The sequence below is a fragment of the Palaemon carinicauda genome, chromosome 4 (genome assembly GCF_036898095.1).
Source record: "Palaemon carinicauda isolate YSFRI2023 chromosome 4, ASM3689809v2, whole genome shotgun sequence".
Lineage (NCBI taxonomy): Eukaryota > Metazoa > Arthropoda > Malacostraca > Decapoda > Palaemonidae > Palaemon > Palaemon carinicauda.
The window spans coordinates 152,719,193-152,726,692 of record NC_090728.1 but is presented as its reverse complement, the minus strand read 5'-3'; positions in this window follow the sequence as shown (position 1 = coordinate 152,726,692).

Genomic DNA, 7,500 nt, shown 5'->3' with positions numbered 1-7,500 from the left:
TGCTTCCCTAGTCCATGTTGGAAGGATTCTGTAAGAGATGATTCCTTCCTCTAGTGGCCTAGCAGACTGTCCTGTGTTGTTTTTCTCGGGCTGGAGAATGAGTTTTCTCTGTTGCCCGGCGAAATAACTTCACATAACTTTTAGTTAGGATGAGCTTCCCTAACGGCTGAGTGTGTCTCCTGCTAGAACGAAGTCTATAGGACCCTTATCCCTTCCCCACCTTTCTTTCTTTTATTTTCTTTTGGCCGCAGTCCTACTTCCGTACCTATTATAAGTTAGGATGGAGGATAGGCTCAGCTCTCTGCTGGCTGGCACTACGTGTCGACTGGCAGAGACCCTTTATTCTTTGCAGAGTGAACCCCAGACCTCCCTTGGTCTCCCTTCCATGTCTGCCGGTAGAGCCTGGCAGGCTATGGATTGTTTGGAAGCCTGAATGCTACATTCTCCCCTTCCATAAGTTCATTCTTTCTGGATGGAAGGTCGTATGGCAATGCCGCCTTATAACCTTACATCCATACTGTTTCTCTGACTATTGTGTTACACCCCTAACCCGGCTGCCGGCTTAACAGCCGACAGCCGGGCAGGTGGAGGTTCTCTGGTTCTTGGCTACTGTCGGCAGGCATGGGTTTTATTACCTTTGACTGCGGGCAGTGGGAACACAGACGATTCCGCTGGCCACTATGATTAGCAGCCGGCAGCCGGGTATTAGTGTTTTCAGCCGTCAGCTGGCAATGATTGCTGGCCGGCACACAGTCACGAATCAGTGGGCTGCCGACTATTAGTTAAAGATAGTATATCTTTGAACTATACAGGGGTAGATGCCGGCCGGCACGTGAGGGCGCACGCTGACACGTACCGGCGCGTGCTAGCCGGAACAATAGCATGCGATGTACAGTACTTGCGGTATTCGTAGTGTAGTACACACTGCATTTGCAGAAACTGCTGTACAGAGCTTGTGATAACACTAAAGTTCTTCATCATACTTAATGTTATATTGTACAGCCTTTTGTTGAGACCATACAATATATAGAAAGTATGTTTTTTTCTGTATTGTTTCTATCCCCTATATTAAAACTTTATTTCAAGGTGTGAACTACACCTTAAATTTCCGTTTAGGAAATTACATAATGTATTCTAGAATAGAATTAACCTTAGTTTTAATATCTCGGGAGGTTTCAGCAATTGACTGGACAGAAAATACAAGTATGTGTCTTTCCTTCTTTCTTTTATAGCTTTTCTATATAAGCTAAATGTCTCAATATAAGTGAAAGCCTTCACTTGATAATCATGGATTTTTCTTCTCTTTACAGGAGGACCATCCGAAGTGCGGGAGTGTGTTCTGTAATGTTTGCAGTAAGAACTTCTGTGGACATCAATATTGCAGGAGGCACGTAGCATGCGCAGCCTCCAGAGGTGATCTCCGGTATTGGGACCCTCCGGTTTGTACAGTTTGTTCTAACCTGATTACCGAGGCTTTTGACGACCCTTAGTCGACGGAGTTAAGGGATGCTGCCAGGGAAACGTTACGATTGTGGGTGAGGGGTTTTCAGAAAAAACACCTCAGGCCCCTACCTTCCAAATGAGAAGGTGAGGGCCTACCTTTTCCCTAAAGCATCGGCTGATGCAATTATCCCCCAGCCTCAGGTGGAGATGCCATCTGCCCAGAATCCGGTAGATTCTGAAGTCTCGACCGCCCTTGAAGACATCCAATTGGACGATAGGATGTCGGAGGTGTCGGAGTCTACTAAGAAGAACCTTCTAGGAGAAGGTCAGGAGGAGGAGCTGTTCCAGGCTCCTCAAGTAGAAGAGCAAGAAATCGACGAAATGTCGGTTACATCGGTTCCGGACCCTGAACCTGTTCCTTCTACATTGTCTGCTATCCCAGATGAACTGGGAAGGACTCTTTCTTCCATTGTTGAGATGATCCAACAAATTCAAAGGAAGAATAATGAGAAGGAAGCTGCAATGAAACTGGAGATACGTAGACTTGCCGCATCACGTGGGCCCCAGGAGCGGCTCAGCGTGAAGGATCTTCCTTTGTGCTCGGATACCAATCCTTGGAGGTATGCCGAACACATACCAATGACAACCGGGAAGATCGTGATTTCAGATAAGTTGGGAGCAATTCCCCTGGAAGAAGTGGAATTTTGGCCCAACAAAGATTCTTATCCAGACTTTTATGTCCGTCTTAGGAAGGAGCCAGCCTCAAAAAAGGAGACGGAGCCAAATGAGGTTATAGTTTTTGACCATAGTAAAGGTCAGACGTTATTAACGAGCTCGAGGAAAGAAAGGGGCTTCACTAACTCAAAGGTGCCCGCCTTGAGTAAGAAGCTTCCCTCCTTTGTGGCGTCTCCTACCAGAGCCTTTCCCTTCTTGGAAAAAGGATATAAGGCAGCCTTTAAGGCGGCGGAGGCAGGGAAACCATGCCCCTCCTTGGAGGAGTGCAAGCCGTTATCTCTGTCCTTGCCCTTGAACCAAGATGACTGGAAGGACGTACACCTTACCTTCTCAGTCGGGAAGTTAGAAGCTAATATTGCTGAACGCCAGTTCGGTGAGGCACTTCCAAAACTGTCGGAGGTTCTCTTGCGTAGATAGCAAGAGACAAAGGAAAGACTTGCGGCTTCGATGTTGTTGCAAACGACACTAGAAACGATGGCAAGTGACCCCAAGAACCAGGACATGTTCATGGTTGTGGCCAAAACCCATCTGGCCACAGTTACGAAGGATCTCTATAGCTTTATTAAAGCTAGGAGGGCCTGTAGAGAGTTTGTGTTCGCCTCGGCTGGGGTGAGGCACGAACCGAGGAAACAGATCTCCTCTCGTATTTGGGGTAAAGACCTCTTTCCCATTGAAGTGGTTAAAGAGGTAGTAGACAAGGCCGCCACAGAGAATAAGAACCTTCTCAAAAAGTGGGGCTTAGATCTTAAGAGAAAATCTTCTCCGGATGAGGGTCTCCAAACCAAGGGGAAGACAAAAGGGCCTAGGCCATCCTCTCGGCCAGCTAAACCCTACCGACAGCAACAACATCAACTTCCTGTGACCGCGGTGCCTCAGATAGTGGCACAACCTCCAACCATGTACCGGCTGGTACCTCAACAAGTGGCGACACAGTTGCCAGTTTTAACCCAGCCCTCGAAAGGCAGACTTCTTCCTTTCATTTGAGAGCTAGAGGAACAGCCAGAGGTTCTTCTAGAGGCCCTTCAAGAGGAAGGGGATACAGGGGAGGACGCGGTCAAGGAGGCAAGGCCTCAGGTCCACAACAGCAGAAGTAAGATACTTCCAGTAGGAGGGAGACTACAGCTATTTAGGGATCGCTAGACCTTCGATCCCTGGGCCCACAGCCTAATAAAAAATGGACTAGGTTGGAGCTGGAGTAGTCCTCCACCTCAATTTCCTCAATTCTTCCAACACTCATCCCCCGTTCTGGAAGAATATGTCCGAGAACTCTTAGACAAAAGAGTAATCCGGAAAGTTAAGTCCATAAAATTCCAAGGAAGGCTGTTTTGTGTTCCAAAGAAGGACTGAGAAAAACTCAGAGACATTCTAGACTTGTCGCCACTCAACAAGTTCATAGTGAACTACAAGTTCAGAATGCTCACGCTTCAGCACATAAAGACCCTACTGCCCAGAAGGGCATATACTGTCTCTATAGACTTGTCTGACGCTTATTGGCACATTCCAATTAATCGTCAACTCTTCTCCTACCTAGGCTTCAAGTTACATAGAAAACTTTACGCCTTCAGAGCTAAACATAGCCCCAAGGATTTTCACAAAGCTCGCGAACGCAGCCGTCCGTCAATTACGCCTAAAGGAGGTCCAAGTAGTAGCCTACTTGGACGACTGGCTGGTGTGGGCAGCATCCAGGACAGAATGCATGCAAGCTTCTTAGATAGTGATCCAGTTCCTGGAACATCTGGGATTCAAGATCAACTTCAAAAAGTTTCGACTTTCTCCAGCTCAAAAATTTCAGTGGTTGGGAATCCACTGGAATTTGGAGTCACATCGGCTTTCCACTCCTATTAAGAAGAGGAAAGAAATAGCAGGATCTGTCAAGAGACTATTGAAATCCAAACGGATATCAAGACGCGAACAGGAGAGAGTGCTGGGCTCTTTACAGTTTGCTTCAATAACAGATCCAGTGCTAAGAGCACAGCTTAAGGATGCAATAGGAGTCTGGAGAAAATACGCATCAAACGCGCGAAGAGATCTAATAAGACCACTACCGACTTGACTGCGAACGCCTCTCAAGCCGTGGTGCAATGCCAAGCAATTGAAGAAATCAATGCTTTTTCAACTTCCTCCCCCGTCAGTAACTATCCACACAGACGCTTCAAAGGAAGGCTGGGGAGGCCACTCTCATCAGATGAGAGTCCAAGGAGCTTGGTCCAGTCTTTTCAAGTCATTTCACATCATCTTTCTAGAAGCCATGGCAGTACTTTTGACACTGAAGAAAGTTTCTCCTCGCCACTCGACCCACATAAGACTGGTTCTAGACAGCGAGGTGGTAGTGAGATGCCTGAATTGACAAGGGTCGAGGTCACCTCAAATCAACCAAGTGATGTTGGCCATATTGCGTTTGGCGGAAAGGAAGAAATGGCACCTGTAAGCAGTTCACATTCAAGGGTTCCGCAATGTGACAGCGGACGCTCTATCCAGGTTTACACATATAGAGTCAGAATGGTCCCTTGACGCAGGATCGTTCTCCTTCATCTTGAGTCAAGTCCCAAAGCTGCAGATAGACCTCTTTCGACGAAAGACAACAAGAAAATAGATCTTTACGTGTCCCCTTACGAGGATCCGTTAGCGGAGGCAGTGGACTCTATGTCCCTTGACTGGAACAGATGGTCCAGTATCTATCTGTTCCCTCCGCACAACCTCCTTTTGAAGGTCCTCAATAAGCTGAGATCCTTCAAAGGGGAAGTGGAAATAGTGGCCCACAGGTGGCCAAATAGCGTGTGGTTCCCTCTGGCATTGGAACTACGACTAAAACTCGTACCGCTACCGGATCCATCCCTGTCTCACCGAGTACAGAAGTCGACTGTCTTCGCTCCATCACAGAAAACACGGAACATACATCTCATGATTTTTCCTCCTTAACGATGAGAAAAAGATTCGGTGTTAAAAGTCAGTTTAGACTTTTGGAGGAAACCAGAATACATTATGAGGCCTCAGGGAAGAAATACCTATCCTTTGTCAAGGGGAAGAAACCGAAAGAAATCCCGACAGATTCCTATTTATCATTCTTCATTCACCTTCATGAGCAAGGTTTAGCAGCCAACACAATTATATTGTTCAAGCTTGCCTTGACAAGTCAGATAACATATGCCTTACAGGTTGACCTTTCTAACGACGTTCTTAATGAACTAGCCCTTCAGTGCTTCCAAAGACCCTTTGCATGGTCAATAGATATGATTCCTCATTGTGTATAAATAATGAGCGATGAGGAATGCGGTTGGAAGGTTTTGAATTTAAGTCATATTTCTGTTTTTACTCGCTTTGGGGGCCAGAGTTAGTGAAATAGTGGCTCTCTCTAGAGAGAAAGGCCACGTCCAGTTCTTGGAGAGAGAACTGAATCTATTTCCAGACCCAATGTTTCTTACTAGGAACAAGCTACCTACCAACAGGTCGGGTCCCTAGAGAATCTGCCCTCTGAAGGAAGATGTATCTCTATGTCCAGTGGGGTGCCTAAAGGTCTATCTTCATAGAACTTCAGACTTTATGGGAGGACAGCTGTTCAAAAGAGAAACCCTGGGTTCAAAGTTATCTATAACTAAGGGCGAAATTCACCCGTGTTATTCACAGAACGGATCCAGACAGTACACCCGTTAGTCATGATACTAGGAAAGTTGCCTCTTCCATAAAATTTCTTGAGTTATATGGACTTTGAACATCCTTGTTTGCACACCGGCTGGTAGTCATCCAAGGCGTTCTTTATGCACTATGCGAAGCAAGTGGAGCAACTTATGAGATCTGTGGTAGCAGCAGGTAGAATTCTTTAACCTTCTGTTTTAAGTCTGCGAGGAACAGTGTAATTAATTTGGGACGATTAATTAAGAGGGTGCGCGTGTAGTCACTGTATGTTACTACACGCTGAGTGATAGGCCACGAAAGTGTCCTTACGAACTGTTCCATTGACGTCGGTTATCTATAGCATAATATGGACACTTGTGCCAAGCGTTTTTTACGCTAGTGTATATAAACAGTATACAGACTATATCATTATTATTAATAATTAAATTGAAGTGGCAAATCTGTTTCCTAGTAGATGAAACAATATTTTCTGTTGACTGTTTTTCTTTATGCTTTAATGCATATCATCCACATTTTATAAATTTTATAAATGTTGATCTGATATGTACGTTTATTAAATTTTAATAAACTAGTTTTCGCACACACTCATTTTATTAGAAATTTACTGAGCATTAAGATCAAAATATGGATATTTTTATCATGGTTTGTCTTTCGAGACTGTTCCCTGATTCAAGCGAAAGTCCACTCACTCTAACCCTTCCATGGAAGGGTTAACGTGGTACCCTAACGGGTTGGTGGCAAAGGGGCAAAATTTGTTTCTATGCGGATACAACCATTATGCAATAGTTTATAAGATTAGTCACATTAGGGAAGGTGTCACAAATTCATTCTGACATTGGTGACTCTTATACAAACTTTGCTTTATACTGTATAGGGCGAGACCACTTTACAAGCTTGTCATTTTGTCATCCATAAATTTTTATGTACTCCTCGAGACTTTTTCCATAGTCTAGTACGACTCTTCCGTGTAGGGGGCAGGAAGCACTAACATAGTTCATGCTTAGATGAAATGATGTATAATGGTAACATCATAGGTCTCTAGGTCTAGACGGACCAGGAAAATACTTTCTTGAGAGTACGGCACTGATTGAGAATCCACAGATACAGTAATGCTATGGTAAACTTCCATTAGGACGACATGACATGAGCCCAAAAAACGAATTTTGAGCGAAGCGAAAAATCTATTTTTGGGTGAGGTAGCCATGTCGTCCTGATGGACCCACCCTTCCTTTTATTGTAAAAGGGCATGTTGACCCCTCCCTATAGTACAGTATCTGTAACACCTCGTATATCGCTACAAGGAATAAAGAGGGCGCTACCGCCTTCATCAGATACACACTGGAAACGGAATAGGAGAGATGCCTTATGTGCGGCTCTCTTTTCATTCTCGTTTCAGATTTTTGTCAATATACCCCCTCGAAGCGTTAATACTGTTCGGGGTGAAGATAGCTATGTGACGTGTCAGGAATACGTCCTCTGATATTATGCGATATCCCTGTGAGATTATTTAGGGATATTCGCTCCAGGAGTTAGAATTATGGATACCTTAAGTTAAATTCTCTGGGAATATCACTGTAGTCAAAAATACCCTAGAAAGCTTCCTTATAGGAACCTCCATCAGGACGATATGGCTACCTCACCCAAAAATAGATTTTTCGCTTCGCTCAAAATCCGTTATATATATATATA